The 20,804-nt window shown below is 34.7% G+C and overlaps 1 protein-coding gene across 1 annotated transcript in view; it reads right to left on the minus strand.

The window, feature by feature from the left end:
- The window catches only part of LOC116584628 (bifunctional heparan sulfate N-deacetylase/N-sulfotransferase 4), a 275,093-nt gene that overhangs the window by 99,322 nt on the left and 154,967 nt on the right, over positions 1-20,804 (minus strand). The gene's annotated exons all lie outside the window — the stretch shown is intronic.

The following is a 20,804-nucleotide window of genomic DNA, read 5'->3' on the forward strand; positions in this document are numbered from 1 at the left end:
AGGAATAGGTGTGGATCCTTTAGGTCCTGGATATATAGTGCAGCCACAGGGTTGGATGATTGATTGAGTAGAAGACACAAGAGAAATACTCAACTTTCAGGATAGGGTTTCTATCAAGGGAGACTGGAAAGTTAAAAATTAAACAGGTTTTGGGGAGAAAGATAGGACATATGTTTGACTTCAGACATCCATTGGATATGTTAGGTAGGACGTCAAATAAATATGTTTAGGATTCAGAGGAGAGGGTTCAGCTGGAGATCTAAACTTGTGAGTTAATAATACATAATATAAATTTTATTTAGAGTCATAAGACTCATTAGGATCATCAACATAATGAATGCAAAAATAGAGAAGTCTGACAGATCTTGGGGTATTTAACACTACAAAGTCAGGGAGAAGAGAAGAAATCCAGGATATATACTGGAATATGTATCTGGAGATACTGGAGTTATCTCAAGTGAGATTAGAGGAATATCAGGAATCCACAACTAAAGGAGAGCCAACTGCAGAAAGTGATCAAGGAGTCTGAATGTTGAGTGCTGCTAACTGATGAAATAAAATGAGAAACTAAGAACTGCACATTAGTTTTATTATTGGATGTGTACTGGTGAACTGGATGAGTTCAGACAGATAAGTAAAGGGAAAGCACATTGGAATGAATTTAAGAGAGAATATGAGGGCCTGTGATGGAGACAGTGAGTATTAACAACTGTTTCAAGAAGTTTCACTAAAATGGAGAGTCTAGAAAAGGTGTTGTAGCTGGAGGGAGCCTTAAGGGTAGGATTACCTAAAGATGGGAGTAATAGCAGGATGTTTGTACAGAAAGGGGACAATTGCTGGAATAATGCTCTTAAACACTTGGAATGGGGTGGGATTGGGTGCAAAGTGGAGAATTTGGCCTTTGTGTTTCTAGTTGTTTTATTCATCGTTTCAAGGCAGAAGCCAAGAATGCGTGCTTCCCTCACGGGATGCCAGTCCACAGTTTGTATATATGTCATTATTAAAACAGTTTATGTTAATAAGTGGTACCAATATATTTCAAAAACTTTTAGTAAATAATTATGGCCACTGAGTAACTCTGTAAATATTAATATGATTATATATATTTTTTGTGACTATGTTAAAATCATACCCATTACTGTATTTTCATTTTGTTGTCATCATGTTGAAGGGGTAGTTGTAATAATGGAAGTAATAATGTGGAAGTTCCCCCTTTTTTTTTTTTTAAGATTTTACATATTTATTTTGAGAGACAGAGTGCCAGTGAGAGAAAGTGCATGAGCAAAGGAAGAGGGACAAGCAGACTCTTCACTGAACAGTGACTGTGACACAGGGCTCGACCCCAACACCCTAGGATCATGAGCTCAGCCCAACGAAGAGGCTTACTCAATTGAGCCACCTAGGTGCCTATGGAATTTCCCTTCTAATTTATTGATTTTTTTTTTTTTTTTCAGTGAAGTAAGATCATCAGCTGAGAGTGAGGATCGGGGAGAGGTGGGGCAGTGCGCAGAGAGGAGGCAACACCCTATAGAACAGGATGACGAGCGAAGTGAGGCCTTGCAGTATAACTTCTGGGAAGCGCTGGGGGTCTGCCTGAGGTCGGTGGTCATGGCTTTACAGTGGGAAAAGTCAAATGTTGGCCCCGCCAAACATTTCGTTTCAGGGGTACAGGCATAGACTTGGTGGAGATCTGGATTCAAGTAAGGCAGAGGCTTTGCAGTATGATGAACCAAGAAGTACAAAGGAGTTCAGAATGTATTCAAGGGGAACGCTTATGCTGTTTGGCTCTTGAAATAAGCAGAATAAGGCGGAAAGCAAGAACCTGAGAAGAGGGGAGGATGGCAGAGATGTGCTATGAGAATATCTCACGGAACACCAGACTGCATTTCAGTACTTTTCTCCCTCACTGTTGCCTTTGCTACGTGGAAAGATTTGGTTCCAAATTTAATTTAGTAACAAGAGAAACAGTACCACATAGTAAGTATTTAGAGCTTCTCACAATGCCCTTACCGTGAAAGAAATGATAACATTAAAGATTCTAAGATGTGTTAAGAGTCAGATGGAAACAAAAATAGTACTATCCATCCCATTATGTCACCATTTCTATAGTTACTGTAAGACACATGCAAAAAGAAGGTACTCGAAATAATTGTGATGAATACAAATTATACTATCTTCACAATATGTTTCATTTGTAATTTTATCTCAGCTATGCCTAATTTATCTTGTCATATCTTCTCTTCATTCTTAATACCTAAAGAATGTATGCACACTATATATTAGCTATTTTTAAAGATTTATTATTATTATTTATTATTTATATATACTTATTATTATTATTGCTACTTTATCATCCTCTTGCCTATGTTCATGGAATAAAGCATTACTTTAGGTGGGTTGGTTAGGGGATGTGTGTGTGTGTGTCTGTGTGTGTGTGTATTTTTGAAGTAGATATATTGAAGAGGGCAACCTGCACTTTTTAAGGCTGGCTAGAATGCCCTTGATTTTATGATTTTGAACACATTTCCAAACCTTTTGGGTGCTTACACAATTATATAGCTGATGAGTTGGAATCAGTAATTTAAACACATTACTTTGCAGATATAGATTTGCATAAACTATTACTTTCTCTGAGCAATGGAATATATTTCTAGTATTATTTTCTAGTACAGCTGAGATTTCTCTTAGGAGTCATTTTCCTCTTAATATCAACTTAATGCATTTATGGTAAAATGTGTTAAACATTTGGTATAGGCATGTGCCATTCCTCAGGTTGTCAATTCCCTCCCCAACCCCAAAATACAGGGTCTTATTGCATTTTAAATAATAGCATAATTAACTTTCACTGATAGATTTTAATTTAACTGCTTCACTGACCAAACTTGTTTTTAATTATTAAGTGACTGAAATAACCAAGAGCCAAGATTTTCAAGGTTTTTGTTTGTTTGTTTGTTTGTGACATCCAGTGCCTTCTCTAAGAGTTAGAATATTCATATCTCTGATTGTTTCCGGTATTAGGGAGCCTCTACTACCTGTGAAATAGGTTAAACTTCATTTTATGTTAATAATTGGCACCTATATATTAATAAAAAACCCTTAAATTATGATCACATGAGTAACTGCCTATACAGATGATTACATTGTTATGCTTTTCTGTAGATATGTTGACATGTTTCAGATTAAAATCATACAAAATATTATATTTCCATTTTATTATCTTCATGTTAAAAGGGCATCATATTTGGAAATCAAAGCATTGATGCAGTTCTCATCTCAAAACAACCTGACTTCAAGCACTCTAATTCTTCTGTATTATCAATCAGCTTTACCTCTCTCCACTGTCAACATGCTTGGAAGCAATTTCTCCCATTCCCATATTGCTCAAGTGACTGCAGATATGACTGCAGGGGACTGAGGTGTCAACTAGAAAGAGGTAATCATGGAATGATGAAAATGTTCAGCCACTATGGATAAAGTATGAAAGAAACTACCAGGCTGAAAGGATTTTTCAAACTGAAAAAGGCAAAAGAGAAAAAAGAAAAGAAAAATATGTGGTAACAATCACCTTTGATGGATTATCCAATTTGAATAGGGTTTACTGGACACAGCAGGAGTTAAGTAAACAAACAAACAAACAAAAACCTTGAAAATCTTGGCTCTTGGTTATTTCAGTCACTTAATAATTAAAAACAAGTTTGGTCAGTGAAGCAGTTAAATTAAAATCTATCAGTGAAAGTTAATTATGCTATTATTGACCATCCTAAGAAGCTACTCACAAAACTACTGTTTTGCTCAAATCCTGTACCAGAAAGACAAAAGTGAAAACAAAAAGCAGTGGCTTAATAAGGAGATGAGGTTACTTAAGTAATGGGAATTTGGGAGATAAGCAATTGGTTCAGAGGTTCAAGAATGCCAGAAGTGTGCTCTCTTACTCTCTCATCCTTTCCTTCATAGTTTTAAGATGCCACCTTAGTTCAGCCAATAGGACCAAACACAAGGCAAAACAAAGGAGCAAAGGGTATAAGGGAAAGCATCAGCTGTATCTAACCTGCTTTCCTGGAGCCTCAAACCACCATTTATTCTTATATCCACAGCCAGAAATATGTTAGTAGTCTCCTATCTGAAATAAAAGATGAAGAATCAGTCCTTTACCCGGACACTTGGCTCCACAAGCAAACTTTGGGTTCATTCTGAAAGGAAGATGTAAAAAAATGGGTACTAAGAATTCATTTAGAAGTGACAACCAAGGACTAAAGACATCTGTTCCCTGAAATGGGAATTCCCATGCCCTATTGCTGAGCGGTTCACTTCCTAATCTTATGTACAAAGGACACACAAGAATAATGAGCTAGAAGGCTAGAGAAGAGCAATGAATTAGAGTACGTTAATTAGGAACATTGGGAGATGATAGAAGAATCTGGAGAATTGGTATTTCAAATGGTAGACAGAGTTCTATGCAAAGGTGGTCATGCGGTTGGATTTAGGTCGCTGAGGCCCTGAGGCCTGGAGTATAAAATTTCTGCATATTCTGGCCCCACAGGAGCTACTCAGGCTCATCTCCTAATTCCCAACTCAAAGCTTTCTCTGACACCAAATCAATTTCTTCTTCCTTTTCTCAACATTTTATGCTCCTTTTGGAAACTCATAAGGGTAAGAATTACCAGAAATGTGTTTTACTTTCTACAAATTTCATACTTTCAAGGACACAAGAGATTACCGATAATCCCTGATGGATATATGTGTGTTAATTACAAATTCATGGAATACTGTTCAGCATTATGATTGCAATACGATATACTTTCCTCTGGATCATTATGTGTGTGGGCCACAGTTTGACAAACTTTCACTCTGAAGGGCTATGTGGTGAATATTTTGGACCCTGCCAGCAACATAATGCCTCTGTCATACATTTTTCTTTGTTCGTTTGTCTGTTTTTTACAATCCTTTAAAAATGTAAAAACAATCTTGAGTGCACCAGCCATATAAAAACAGACTGCAGGCCAAATCCCAGAGGCAGTAGTTTCCAGACCCACTGATAGGTCACTGCTGAAACTATATAAATTTTACTAGGAGAGTGGAACACTTTATTTGGGCACTATCTTGTGCTCTTTGCACATTGTCTTTCTGTCTAGGTGCTCCTGTCCTGTCTTCTGCCTCAGCAACACTCAGTTTTCACTCATGTTATCTCAATGGTTTGTCCTGTTTTTAAAAAATTTTACTTCCCTTTATAACTAACCAGTGTCTCCTTTGTGTCTATATAAAGCTCTGTACATTTTTGTCAAAAACCACAAAACACTGTCTTATTACACTGAAGTAAAATCCCTGAGAATAAGCAGCATCTCATTCATTTACACATCCCTGATATCAAGTAAATGCTTAGCAGATAATACATATTCATAAATTGTCTGTTGAGGAAAAGGAAGAAAGAAAGAAAGGAAGACAGGAAAGAAGAACTAGTATTTTTGTGTTATTTGTAAAAAAAAAAAAGGAAGTAAGATAGGAAGGAACAAATGAGTGAAGGAAAGAGAGTTACTTTTTCACACTGGAGGAAGTATCTGAACATTTTTTAACATAATTGGAAAACAATAATTTCAGAGTCAAGAGTTCACATATACATGAATCAATGCTTTCTAATTGTTTTCACTTATTTCTTTAAAAATAAAACTTTTGGGGATGCGTGGGTAGCTCAGTAGGTTAGGTGTCTGCCTTTGGCTCAGGTCATGATCCTGGGGTCCTGAAATAGAGTCCCATATTGGGCTTCCTGCTCAGCAGCTCTCCCTGCTTGTGTCTCTCTTCTCTCTCTCTCTCTGACAAATAAATAAAATCTTAAAAAAGAAATTAAAAAAAAATACAACTTTTATCGTCCATGTTCATTTTTCTTAGAATGTTTGGTAAGATACTAGTCTCTTTTAATTATTAAAAATTAGTGATCATATTTAGTTTTCAATTATGGATAGATGGAGAAATAAATGAAAATATCTTGTATCTGTCCCCAACTTGCATATCACATAACCTTGAGAAACTCATTTGGTGGTTACCACCAACCTTTTATCTCAAAAGGAATGCTCATATGTTTCTGGAAGAAATATGGTGAAATGATGGTAGCCATGATGATGACAATGATGACAAATATTTTTTGAAACACTTAATTGCCAAATGCTTTGCTAAGCATTAGACATACACAAACATGTACATAACATCATGTAATCCTCACAAAAAACTCTGAGGTACAAACTACTATTACCCCATTTTACATATTTGAAAATAAAAAGCACATGAATTTTAAGTTGCTTGCTAAGGTCACCCATTTAATAACTGACAAAGATGGAATTTGAATTAAGGATAGGTCTGAAGCCCAATGCCTAGGCTTAACTAATACACCGAACAATTAGGCAGTGGCCTGCGCAGGGTAAACTCATGTCACAAAAGATTTGTGTGTGTAAAAATAGCTAGGGTTTTGTTTTCTTCAGAGCAACATAACTTTGTCTTCTGTATTTTGGGCACAGTTTACTCTTCTATATATTATAAACAAAACTTAATATTTAGAAGAAATATTTATTTGCCTTAAAGCAAGTATATTAAATATTAATAACTACTTTAAGCATTTATCAGCTTATCTCCTAGGGGGAAATCCTCTGCTTCAATTGTTTTATATATCGGCACTTGAAAAGAATTAGATCCTCTAGTTAATCTTAAAAGAATATTTAAATGCATAAAAACCATAAAGCAGAAGGAATGACTTTCAAGGTTTTATATTAACCAAAAGTAATGATAACAAGGTGTTCAAAAGAGATAGATGCAAGCCTTGATAGATTTACACTTAAAACATTTTGAATAATAGGCATAGTTCATTTCCTTCTTATTGCTGCTTAATATTAAAGTTAATTTTGTAGGTGGCATTTATTCCTTTGAAGTTAAATATGTTCAGAAATGAAATAGCTCCTTGATAGAAAAAAGATGTTGCAACTAAAATAAGAATTTGGGGGATAGGTGGGTCTGATGTTGCCCTCAGCTAGGAAAATCGAATAGATAAATATGTATTACAGAGATTTTCTAAGGGAAATTCTTTCATCTACCTGCCAATACTAGACCAGCAAGTCAAAGACTTACCATGATACAACACATGACAACAAAAGCCATTTTTTCCCCTCTAAATCAATTGCTAAGCAGAATGAATAATAATAGCTAATGAAATACCAATTTTAATTTTCAGGCAAAAAGTTTATGCTATTCTTCATATTGTAGGCTTGGTGAAAGTAGGAATTGGTGAAAACCTTAGAGACTGCTTGAATAAGTTAGCTAAGGACTTTATTAAACAACATCATTCCACTTGTAAAAGAGGTAAAAAATCTCCTGGAAATGGGTAGCTGAAAGAAAAATAAAAATATTTTCACTAATTATGTAATATGCTGATCACTATACGACTTGCACACTTCAGTTTTCCGTGTTAACCTTTTAAGTTTTTATGCAATAACATCTACTTCTCTCAATACAGAAAGAAAAGTCTATGTTCTTCAACAATTTTTCACTTTGCAGAAATCATTTACATATTACCTTAATTATCTGGACTATGGTTTAAAAAAGAACACTAGAAAAACAGGGCTCATGAGTTGGTTTCTTTTGCCTCTGGGAATACTGGGTTTTCCCAGAGATCATTAACTTTTGCTTGGGGCGGTATACGGTACAATTGACAGATTACTGGATTAGGAACCCCAAAGTGGTGTATGGGTTCACAGTTGGACCATTTACACAGGAGCTCAGTTTTCTCATTTGTGAAATCTAATGCTTTAACTATCACTTTGGAAACAAGGGTAAGAAGCTTGCTGTATCTGATTTCCAAGCTTAGAGCAACTCAGATTTATAGAATTTTAGAGATAGCACAGACCTCAACGGTTATCTAGTTTGACCTATTCATTTTAATAAAATGGGACTCTGCTGCTATACTTAGATAACATGATAATGGCTAGAAGAGAAAGTTCTCAATCTTATAAACCATAACTTGGAAAACTTGAAAAAGTAGATGCAAAAATTCAAAAAATTTAAGAACACAGTTTAAGAGGAAATAGTTCACATATTCTCAGAAGACTCTGAGAGCACAATAAAATCATTTGTATAAACAGTGAAAACATTTAATCTTTGTGAAAAATGAGACATGATGCATTTATTAATTTGAAAGCAATGTTACATATTTTAGAAAGTTACTCTCTGAAATGGTTAAAATAATAAATCACCCAGATTCTAAAGGTTTTCAATGACAAATGGATAAATCTCACATTGTAATACACATATTCCATCTTGATACAGCATATATTGAAGATTGAATCTATAGGTGTGTAATTTTGAGTATCGCAGATAAAACACACGAGTATTAATAAGAAAGTATAAAGAATTACAATGGACAGGGCACCTGGGTGGCTCAGTGGGTTAAAGCCTCTGCCTTCGGCTCAGGTCATAATCCCAGAGTCCTGGGATGGAGCCCCACATCGGGGTCTCTGCTCAGCAGGGAACCTGCATCCCCCCCTCTCTCTGCCTGCCTCTCTGCCTACTTGTGATCTCTGTCTGTCAAATAAATAAATAAAATCTTTAAAAAAAAAAGAATTATGATGGACAAAATATTGTCATGGTAAAGGAACATGGTGATACATAAATTGTGCCTATAAATGATGCTTTTGAATAATATATGAGAAATGTATGCATATTTAGCATAAAGGGAAAAAAATAACTAATAGCTATAGTGATGAAGAGATATCTCTACTGACCACATGGTGTATATACAGAAATACTTTTAAACTGTTATAAAATGCTATCTGTAAATAAATACTCTGCATTCAGTAACAAAATCATTTATATGCTCATATAAGAGAGTTTTTAGTTTTCTGGCTGCTCTTCTATAACCTTCCCACTGTGATTTTATTATTTTCTTCCTTCCTAAGACCATTTTGCTCATCAGAGGTTTCCAATAAGTATTATTAGATATATTCAAGATCATAACGAATATTCCATTTACTACACATTTAGAGAATTTTTACTGCTCTTTCTTCCAAGGAAATGCCATTAATATTTGATTTCATTATTTAATGCTCTTTCAAACTTAAAAATACTTTTTGCCTACCCTGCTTTAGGATTTAAAGTACTGTTACAAAAAAACCCAGACATAATAGATTTAACAAATGATTTCAAAGCCACGGTGGGTTTTAATTTGAAAACACAGTCTAGAAATTCTAGCACATCAGGGGAAGTTACTGGAGACTTCCAAGTACCAGCCATTAAAGTATCAGATGGGAACATGGAGCAAGGGGTCAGTGTGAAGGCCTTAAGGGCTATTTTAAGGTAGTTTGGAGGGCTTTGAGATAAAATGCGACAGGATCCAAATTAGAAGTTAACAGGCCACTATAGCTGCTTTGATGAGAATAGATTCAATAGGCCCAAGAGTGGAACTGGACACTAGTGGGGCGCTATTGTAAATTAGTCAAGATGTGATGGTAGAATTCCGACTTCTGGAGAATTCTGACAACCATAACTTATAAAAATTATTTTAAAAACAACCATTTAGGGGTATCTGGGTGGCTGAGTTGGTTAAGCTTCTGTCTTCAGCTCAGGTCATGATCTCAGGGTCCTGAGATGGACCCGAGTTGACAGACTCTCTCTGCTCAGTGGGGAAGTCTGTTTCTCCCTCTCCCTCTGCCCCTCCCCCCACTCATGTTCTCTCTTCCTCACTCAAATAACTAAATTTTTAAAAAACCCTAACCATTTAAAATCTCTGGAAAAATGAACTAAAAGTGTACAGCAAATGAAGAAACACTATTCAAGAAAATCTACGACGATTAGAAGATTAGTAAGAACAGTGAGAATATATACCAACTGAACCATGTACCCACACCCTTCCCCACTTGCCTCAGTTTAGAATGACAAAATTCCTACCCCAGGACAGTGCAGCCAGAAACACAGGGGTTTCTCTCTCCTTGGATTCAGTCTAAAGCTGTGATCCTCTCTGGGAGTGGCAGGCCTTGAGGATTTCTCATTCCCCTAGCTCTGTGCACAGAAGTTCTACTTTAGGCAAGAGCAACTGAGAGATCTAGAGCTCTCTTCCTCAGTTGTATCTCAGACGCCAGAGACCAATAATACTGAAACCATGATTTGTCCTTGTTCCAGCTCAATTGTAGGGTGGTGGTTTTAAGCCAGGAAAGCTGAGCTGAGAAGAGCAGAGTCTACCATCCCAATCTACCTCCCTGTTCATAAATCTTGTCACTTTGAGAGAAAGAGGTCATTGTTCTCACTTCGACTCCAGAGCAATGGGTGCAAAAATTTTCCTTAGGAGGAGATGGAAGTCATAGAAAGAGAGAGCTCCTAAATTCTCTCCAAGGGAAGTGATATTATTTGGGACAGAGTATGGAAAAGTTCAAGCCTAAGGTCACCCTTGAAAACAATAGAGATTTTGATGGGAAACAATTTAGAGGAGGCTGCTGTTATTTTAATTAAAATTCACAATAAGCTAATAATAGACCAAACAAGAAGTTTATTGGAGAGAACCAAGGAAAGGGATAGCTAAGAACACTCCTGTGGTTGGAAAAAGTCTCACAGACCTACCTCAAAGACTACTTTCTGCAAAAAGAAATGCACTGTATTAATTCAGACTATGGTAAAGTCTGCACCTTAAGGCAGTGAAAAACCAAGGAGCATGCTGCTAGTAATTAATGGAATTTCAAACTGGTAAAATCAGGAAATAAAAAAAGACAACACTGCTAATTTTATAAAAATCAAAGGAACCATAAGGGATATTATGAACATTCTATGACAAAAAATTAGGTAACTTAGGTGAAATGGATAAATTCATAGAAACACATGAAGTACTAAAACTGATTCAAGTGGAAATAGGAAATCCAAATAGTCTTATAACAAGTAGAGACTGATTTAATAATTTAAAAGCTTTAAATTATTAAAAGCCAGGCCAGGAAATTTCACTGGTGAGTTCTATCAAACATGTGAAGAATTAATACCAATCATGGACAGATCCTTTCAAAACACAGAAGAGGAGAGAACATTTCTCAACTAATTCTGTGAGGCTAGTATTAGCCTACCACCAAAACCAGAAAAAAATACCATAATAAAAGAAAACCACAAACAATATCTCTACAAATGCACATGCAAAATCTCCAGCAAAGTACTAACGATTAAATTCAGCAACATATAAAAAACATTACACACCAGGACTAACTGAGATTTATCACAGGAATGTAAGGTTAGTTTAACATCTAAAAACTGATTATTATAATACATTATGTCAACAAAACAAAGGAAAAAACATAACCAACTGAATAGACTTCTCTCAAAATGCATGAAGATGCCAACATTCTTTAATAATAAAAATACCCAACTAGTAGGAATAGACCTCAGAACTTCAACTTGATAATGGGTATCTATAAAAAACCTCTAAGTAGCATCATGCTATGTGGTGAAAGACTGGATGCTTCTCTTCTAAACTCAGGAATAAGACAAGGATTCTTGTGCTTGCAATTTTTATTCAACATTATATGGGAGGTTCTCACCACAGAAACTGGACAAGAAAATGATATAAAATGTATCCAGATTAGAAAAGAAGTGAAACTATCTCTATTTATAAATGATAAGATCTTATATATAAACAATCCTGAAGAATCTACTAAAATAACTCCAGAACAGTAATTGAATTCAGCAAATTTGAAGGTTGCAAGTTCTATATACAAAAATCAATTGCATTTCTCTATATAAAAATAAATGATGTGAAAGTGAAATTAAGTAACAATTCCATTCACAATGCATAAAAAAGAATACAATACTTGGGAATGTATTTAATAAAAATGTGGAACATGGATTCTGAAAATAGAATATATTGTTGAAAAAAAACTAAGGAAGACAAATAAATGAAAAAATAGCTCTTTTTTAAAAAAAAGATTCTATTTATTTATTAGACAGACAGAGATCACAGGTAGGCAGAGAGGCAGGCAAAGAGAGGGGGAAGCAGGCTTTCAGCTGAGCAGAGAGCCCAATGCTGGGCTCGATCCTAGGACCCTGAGATCATGACCTGAGCCAAAGGCAGAGGCATAACCCACTGAGCCACCCAGGCACCTCAGGAAAAACAGGTCTTGTACATATATCAAAAGACTAAATATTGCTAAGATGGGAGCATTTCCCAAATTAATCTGTGGATTCAATGCTATCCTGTCAAAATCCTAGCTAGCCATTGTGCAGAAATTGATAAGCTAATTCTAAAATTCTTATGAAATTGTAAAGGACCCAGAATAAACAAAACAATTTTGAAAGAGAAAAATGAAGTTGGAGGACTCACAATTCCCAATATCAAAACTTATTTTGAGTATATAGTAATCAAGATGATGAGATCTAGCACAAGGGCAGGCATAGAGACAAATAATAGAACTGAGAGTCTAGAAATACTTCTTTACATTTAAAGTCAATTTATTTTTGACAGAAATACCAAGACAGTTTGGTTGGGCAAAGAATAGTCTTTTCAGAAAATAATGCAGGTACAACTGGGTATCCGCAAGTGAAAGAATGGAACTGTACTTCACAAAAGAATTAACAAAATGCATCACAGAACTACACATAAGAGTTCATACTCTGTAACTTACAGAAGCAAAAATAGGAATACACTTTTATGACCTTGGATTAGGCAAAGCCTTTTTAGGGTTGACACAAAAAGTACAAGAGACCAAAAAAAATTTAATAAAAATATTTTTAAAAAAGGAAAGATAAATTGGACCTTATTAAAGTTAAACTTTTATTCTTCAAAAGACATAGTTCAGAAAGTGAAAAGACAATCCACATTTGAAGAAAATTTTTTCAAATCATAAGTCTGATAAAGTATTTGTATAAAGAATACACAAAGATTTCTTGCAAGTAAATAACAAAAGGCCACTAACTCAACTAAAAAAATGGAAAAAGATTGAATAGATATTTCTCCAATTAAGATATATGACAGCTAAAAGAATATGAAAAAGAAACAACATCATGGTAACATCATTACCATTAGGGAAATGCAAGTCACAACATAATTTCATACCACTTTGTACCCACTAAGATGACTATAATAGAAAAGACAGTTAATAACAAGGATTGACAAGAATGTGAAGTAATTAGAATCCTCATGCCTTGCTGGTGGGAATGTTAAGTGGTACAGACAATTTAGAAACAGTCTGGCAGTTTTTCAAAATGATAAAAATAGACATACTATATGACTCAACAGTTCCACTCCTAGGTAAATATAAAGATAAGTGAGAATATATGTCCATACAAAAACTTGTAAGTGAATGTTTGTAGCAGTAATATAAATAATATCTAAAAGGTAGAAACATGTCTATCAACTGATGAATGGATAAATAAAATATAACATAAATATAGCAATGGAATATTACTTGGATATAAAAGGGAATAAAGTACTGATACAAGCTACAACATATATTAACTTCAAAACACTATGTTAAATGAAAAAAGCTAATCATAAAAGACCACACACATATTTTATGATTCCATAAAATAAAATGTTCAAAATAAGCAAATCTATAGAAATGGAAAGTAAATTAATTATTTCCTACAACTGGGGGAGTTGGAGAAAGGGGAATGACTACTGATGGGTACAGACATTTTTGGTGATGATAAAGATGCTTTAAAATTCATTTTGGTGAAATTTGCACAAATCTGTGAATATACTAAAAATTACTGAAGTTTATATGGATGAATTGTATGATATGTTAATATCAACAGCTATAAAGCTGATAAAAAAGATACAACTATAACTTAGACTAAGTAGTTAGTAGTATAGGTGATAAGAATTCAATGACTCTAAATATGTTTTCAACTAAATGCAATGGACTGGATGAGAGAAAGAGAAGTGTTAGATAAATCAATGCTTTTGGCTCAGTGGGATGTAACTGGCATTAACTTCAGACTAAAGTTTTGGAGTTTAATGTTTTAGTTCATATGCAAATATTTTTCAAATTAATGATAGAATAAATGTGGCTTTTATCATACAGGAGTCCCTATGTCTCTTATTTCTAGTTAGATGTGAAGGCAAGTTTCCATAATGACTTCCAATGATTTCTGCCTATTGGTATTCACTATCTTGTTGAATTCTCCTCCCTTTGATGATGTACTTACCTCATGACTATCTTCTAATGAGTACGGTATGGTAAAAATGATGGGATCTCATTTCTGAGATTAGGTTAAAAAGTTCAAGATCTCTCAAAAGTTCACACAATTGCCAAAAATGTTTCACAATTATCTATGCTTTGGTGTTTTGCTTCTTCACATTTTAATTAAATCCTTCATGCTTATGTAAGTGTCTATTCTGCTGAGTGCACAGAATACCTTGTTCATTATTGAACCTTCAAAATACATTATTTGCTATCTAGTGAACTTTCATTAAGTCAATATTTGGTCACAATTTTATTTTTTATTAAATATTCTTACTTCTCTACATTTTCTATCTTTGAAATACCCTATTAACTATAATTATCAAGGTTTTTGATATTTTGTATTTGTTGTACAGTGTAAGTGTATATATGTATTATTTAGTAAAGATGCAGACATAGCAGCTATTGAAAGGCAGCTCCCTCAGTTTTATATCTTTGGGCCGTGAATTCCAATATTACACCCCTTTTGTTTTTTATTTATTTCTTTATTTTTAAGATTTTATCTATTTATTTTCAGAGCACAAGCACAAGCAGGAGGAGCAGCAGGCAGAGGCAGAAGGAGAAGCAGGCAGATGAGCAGAGAGCCCAATGCGGGACTCGATCCCAGGACTCTGAGATCATGACCTCAGCCAAAGGCAAATGCTTAACTGACTGGGCCACCAAGGGGTCCCAACACTCCTTTTATTTTTTAATTAAAACCTCTACATAAGTGATATTTAAAGATTTTCTATCACTACTCTTTGATGAGTTTGAGTTTTTATGAGAACAGTTTAAAGATTTTTATTTATTTATTCAACAGAGAGAGATCACAAGTAGGCAGGGAGGCAGGCAGAGAGAGAGAGAGGAGGAAGCAGGCTCCCCACCAAGGAGAGAGCCCGATGCGGGGCTCGATCCCAGAACCCTGGGATCATGACCTGAGCTGAAGGCAGAGGCTTTAACCCTCTGAGCCACCCAGGCGCCCCTGAGAACAGTTTAAATGTCAGCATTTTTCTTATCAGAAAAGTTGTCTAATTATTTAAAAAAATTATACCAAATTCATAAATATGTGGAGCATTTTAAAAATAGAATTTAAAAACTTAACCCTTGGGGTTCCTGGGGGCTCAGTCGGTTATGTGTCTGCTTTAGGCTCAGGTCATAAACTCTGGGTCCTGGGATCAAGCCTTGCATCAGGTCCCAGCTCAGTGGGGAGTCTGCTTCTCCCTTTTCCTCTTCTCTCCCCACTTGCTCATGTGCTCTCTCTCAAATAAATAAATAAAATCTTTAATAAATAAATAAACAAATAAAAATAAAAACCTATGACTTTATTTCAAGAATTCTTATTTACTCATAAATAAGATGAATGATTCTTTAACAAAATCTCAAGAAAAACACATAGTTATTGAAAAGTTATCATTGAAGACAAGTTTATTTGTTTGTTTTGTTTTGTTTTGTTTTCCTTCAGGATATTTATGGTCTACTACTACTGTCAGTGAACTGAAGGGGCTCATTCATTTGAAAATGTTAATGAGTCTGTATACAAAACTTCAAACAACAAAACAATATTTCTTAATTTCTTTTTTCCCCTACAAATCTATTGTGGAAGAAAAATAAATAATCCTGGCTTATGCCATAGGCACTCTTGCTCTCTAGGTTTGAAAAAGAGGCATGGGTTAAGTAAGGAATGATTTTTGGAAACATTTCCATTGGGCAATTTAATGTTAACCAATGTTCCCCATTCTCTTGAGTTTTGTTTGTCTGTTGTCATCTTTGAAGCATTGCTTCTAGTTAGTGAGATGGTCAAGCAACAGAATAAAAGCGAAAAGGTATGGTTTACTAAAAGAAAGAATCAAAATATATTTTTCCCCACCCTACTGCCATACAAGCTTAGTATCTTATAGTTAACACATCTTGGTTGACAACACTTACCATTCAACTAACTATAGTTATCATTCAACTCTACACAAGCATACAGACACTCACATGGCATATATGTTCATGTAAGCATGTGTAGCATGTAAGCATGTAAGCATGAATACAGATATATATGCACACATAAACACATTCATACACTGCATACACATATGTTCATGGATTAAGCATGTACATACATATAACTTCCTATATATACATACATGCATTCACACCACTTGCATGAATGGGCATTATTTAGTAATAATAGTGATTTGAAAACTATTAGAACTTACACTTGATTTGAGTAAAGTACAAATTACAGAATTACAATTACAAAATTAATATACAAAAAAATGTTGTTTCTTTGCACTAATAAGGAAGTAGTAGGAATAGAAATTGAGAAAATAATACCATTTATAATTGCACCAAAAGCATAAAATACCTAAGAATAAACCTAAACAAGGATATGTGACATCTGTACTATAAAAACTATAAAATTCTGACAAAAGAAATGGAAGATGACACAAATGGAAAGATGCTCATGGATTGGAAGGACCAATATTGTTAACATATCCATCCTACCGAAAGCAATCTATAGATTTAATGCAATGCCTGTGAAAATACTAATGACATTTTTCATAGAACTAGGACAAATAATCCCAAATTTATATGGAACCACAACAGATTACAGCTAGCCAAAACAATCCTGAAAAAGAAAAACAAAGCTGGAGGTGTCATAATCCCAAATTTTAAAATATACCACAAAACTGTAGTGATCAAAACAGTATCATATTGGCACAAAAATAGACACATAGATTGATAGAACAGATTAAGGTTCACAGAAATAAACCCACAATTATATGATCAATTAATCTACAACAAAGGGCACAAAAAATGCAATGAGAAAAATGATAGTCTCTTCAACAAATGGTGTTAGGAAAGCTGGACAGCTATATGCAAAAGAATGAAACTGGATACCATACACAAAAATAAATTCAAAATAGATTAATGTTTTAAATGTGAAATCTGAAACTATAAGACTCCTAGAAGAAAACATAGACAGTATTTTTTGACATCAGCCATAGAAACGTTTTTTTTTTTTTTTTTTTCTTTTTTAGATATGTCTCCTCAGGCTAGGGAAACAAAAACAAAATTATACCTTTTGATTACAGGAAAATAAAAAGCTTCTGCACAGGAAAGGGAAATCAACAAAACAACAAGGCAACCTACTGAATGGAAGAAGGTATTTGCAAATGAGCTATCTGATAAGGGGTTAATATCCAAAATATATTGAGAATTTATACAACCCGACACCAGAGAATCAATCTGATTAAACAATGGGCAGAGTACCTGAATAGACAGTTCTCCAAAAAAGACCCAAATGACCAACAGACACATGAAAAGATGCTCAACATTATTAATAATCAGAGAAATACAAATCAAAACCATGATGAGATATCACTTCACAACTGTAAGAATGGTTAGAATAAAAAAGACAGGAAATAACAAGCATTGGCAATGACGTAGAGAAAAAGGAACCCTCATGCACCATTGGCGAGAATATAAATTAGTGCAGCCACTGTGGAAAATAGTATGAAGTCTCCTCAAAAAACTAAAAATAGAAATATCATATGATTTAGCAATTCTGCTACTGGGTGTTTACCCAAGGAATATGAAAACACTAATACAAAATATATATATGTACCTCTATACAGGTACCCTTATGTTTATTGCAGGATTATTTATAATAGCCAAGATACAGAAGCAACCCAAGTATCAACCCATAGATGAATGAATAAGGAGGATGTGGTGTATATACACAATGGACTCGGCCATAGAAAAGAATGGGATCCTGTCATATGCAACAACAGGGATGAACTAGTGGGTAAAATACTAAGTGAAATAAATCAGGACAAAAATGACAAATACCATATGATGTCACTCATGTGAAGGATTTAAGAAACAAAAACAATGAGCAAAGTAATAAAAAGAAAAACAAAAGCATAAAACATAAAACAAAAACAAAAGCAAACCAAACTCTTAAATGCAACAGACAGGTGGTTGCCAGAGGGAAGGTGGGCAGGAGGGTGGATGAAATAGATACAGGGAATTAAGAGTACACTTGTTGTGATGAGCACTGAATAATGTATAGACTCATTGAATCATTATATTGTATACCTGAAACTAATATAATACTGCAAACTAGACTTCAATAAAAAATGTTACTGATAAAAAGAATGCTTTACAGTAATAAAAGCTCTTCTAAAATGATGAAACAGTAAAGGAACAGTGTTGCAATATATTTCTTTCTTGATTTTCAGGCATATTACCACAGAAAATGAACTCTATCCCTACAGAACTGGGCAAACACTAAAAATAAAACCATTCTGATTATTTAAATGCTTTTGAAACATCAATATAAAACTATTTAATATGTCATTTGAGTCACTTTTCTAAGTGTGAGAATAATTATGCTTTTGATAATAACCCATCTGACAGCCAAGGTCATACCAAGGAATATCAGGTTGGAATACAAAAAAAAATAATAATAATAAAAAGAGATTTGAACACTTTTGATTTTTTTTTTTTTCAGTTTAAATTGGTCATTTAGTGTGAAAATATCTTTCCGTAATTGCTTCAGTTGCAACTAGATGAGTATTTCAAGTTGGTCATTGCAAATTTGTGGACTGATGTTGTCAATGATCACAGAATTTTAGAAATGGAATTGATCAGTGGATTATCTGGTCCAGTGCTTTTAGCTGACAGATGAGCTGATATAAATTAATTATCTAAAAACATTGTGCTTAAGAAAATGAACAAGGAAATCATTACTATTTCAGGGGAGAAAACAGAGGCATGAAGACATTAAATGAGATGCTGCCTGTATTAGAACTTGTTACTTGAAGTCAGGACTAAAATATAACCTGCTGATATCTCATGTAGTGCTTCCATCCTATCCCATCTCCATACCGTTGATGGTCTTGAAGTGTCATCCAGATGTGGAAAGATAATAAATTAACAGGAAAACCATTCCCTGTCTCCCTGGACAACACACTTATTGTCATGTTTACAGCTAAAGATGGGTTTTGAATGTCAGTGCTTGTAGAGTCCTGAGAAGTTTCATCGAGGTGAACTCCAGAAGGAAAAGAACAATGTCATTTCAGTATGTGTGTTTAACAGACTTCATTTTAGTTGTAATATTTTGCCTATGCAACATATAATAAGATTATTTTTACAAAATGTATTTATAGGCTTCAGTCTAGCATCTAGCCACACTGACTAAACAAATGTAATTGCTCGGAGTGAACTCTAAATAGCTTTCAACATTTCATTACAAAGCAATTACATCTGAGTCTTTCCCAGTGCTTATGGCATGGCTTTTTTAAAAAAGAAATTATACAAACAGGTGAAATCAACCGTTATGAAATATAACCCACATGTTTAAAAAGCAAGCCTTCACAGTGAAAGTGAGATGGGGGGGTGGTGGTAAGTCAAAAGATAAACAGTTTATTGCCAAGGTAACTGCAAAGAGAGAATTCAGCATGCTTACCCAAGGTAAGTTTGATTTTTGAAAAGGGAATATTTACTTAATTTCACAGTGCTATGAAGTAGTACGAATTTTATTAGACATTCCTTAAAAATTAAGTGAAGATTGACTTCTTGTAAATCTGTATTTTAAAAAAATGGCTTTTCAGGGGCGCCTGGGTGGCTCAGTGGTTTGGGCTGCTGCCTTCGGCTTGGGTCATGATCTCAGGGTCCTGGGATCGAGCCCCGCATCGGGCTCCCTGCTCCGCGGGAGGCCTGCTTCCCTCTCTCTCTCTCTCTCTCTGCCTGCCTCTCTGCCTACTTGTGATCTCTGTCTGTCAAATAAATAAATAAAATCTTTAAAAAAATGGCTTTTATAAAGCAAAACATAACTGTGTACTTGTCTGGATTTTGGAAGATCATAATTGGTTAACACCTATTGAGTGCTTACTGTACTGAAGGCACTGCTCTAAGCATGCATCTTCAAATATGTATCAATCCTCAAATATGTATCCTCTGAGGAAGTTGTTACTATTCTTCTCCTTGCTATGGATGGGGATACTGAGACACAGGGTAAGTAACTTCTGTTCAAGATCAAGCTGCCATTGATGGAAGGTTGGGATTCAAACACAGGCATTCCAGGGCCTGTGCCCATGATCTTAATTGCTTTTTGTGCTATTCACACTTATTTGTAAGGATCCTGTGCACAGATCTGACACAGGTCTGGGGATTTAGACGTGGAAAGAATGGTGAGCCATTAATATAATAACTAGGCATGATTTCATAAAACAACACAGTGTTCATTTGGTCTTAGGTCTATGTCTCCTAATGTGACTTAAAAAAACAAACAAACCAAAAAATGAAACATTAACAACCATGCAGTGCAAACTAATTCTTTATTTTAAATGAAAACTGCTTATTTTAAGATAGGTTTTAACTGAGGCCCAGGGTCTTTAGGTATGACTATCTATTGCCACTGTGTGAAGATGTGAGAATGAGCTTCTGAGCATTTTTATGGGGAAAAAGAAATGTTTTTCCTTAGGTTGTTAGAGGCATGCATGATTTACCTAATATGGGCAGGGTAGGCAAACTTTTTCAGTAAAGGTAAATATTTTAGGCTTTGTGGGCCATATGTGTTCTCTTTTGCAACTACTCAACTCTGCTGGAGAGCAAAAGCAGCAACGTGTGGACAATATATAAAAG

The sequence above is a fragment of the Mustela erminea genome, chromosome 2, assembly GCF_009829155.1.
Source record: "Mustela erminea isolate mMusErm1 chromosome 2, mMusErm1.Pri, whole genome shotgun sequence".
Lineage (NCBI taxonomy): Eukaryota > Metazoa > Chordata > Mammalia > Carnivora > Mustelidae > Mustela > Mustela erminea.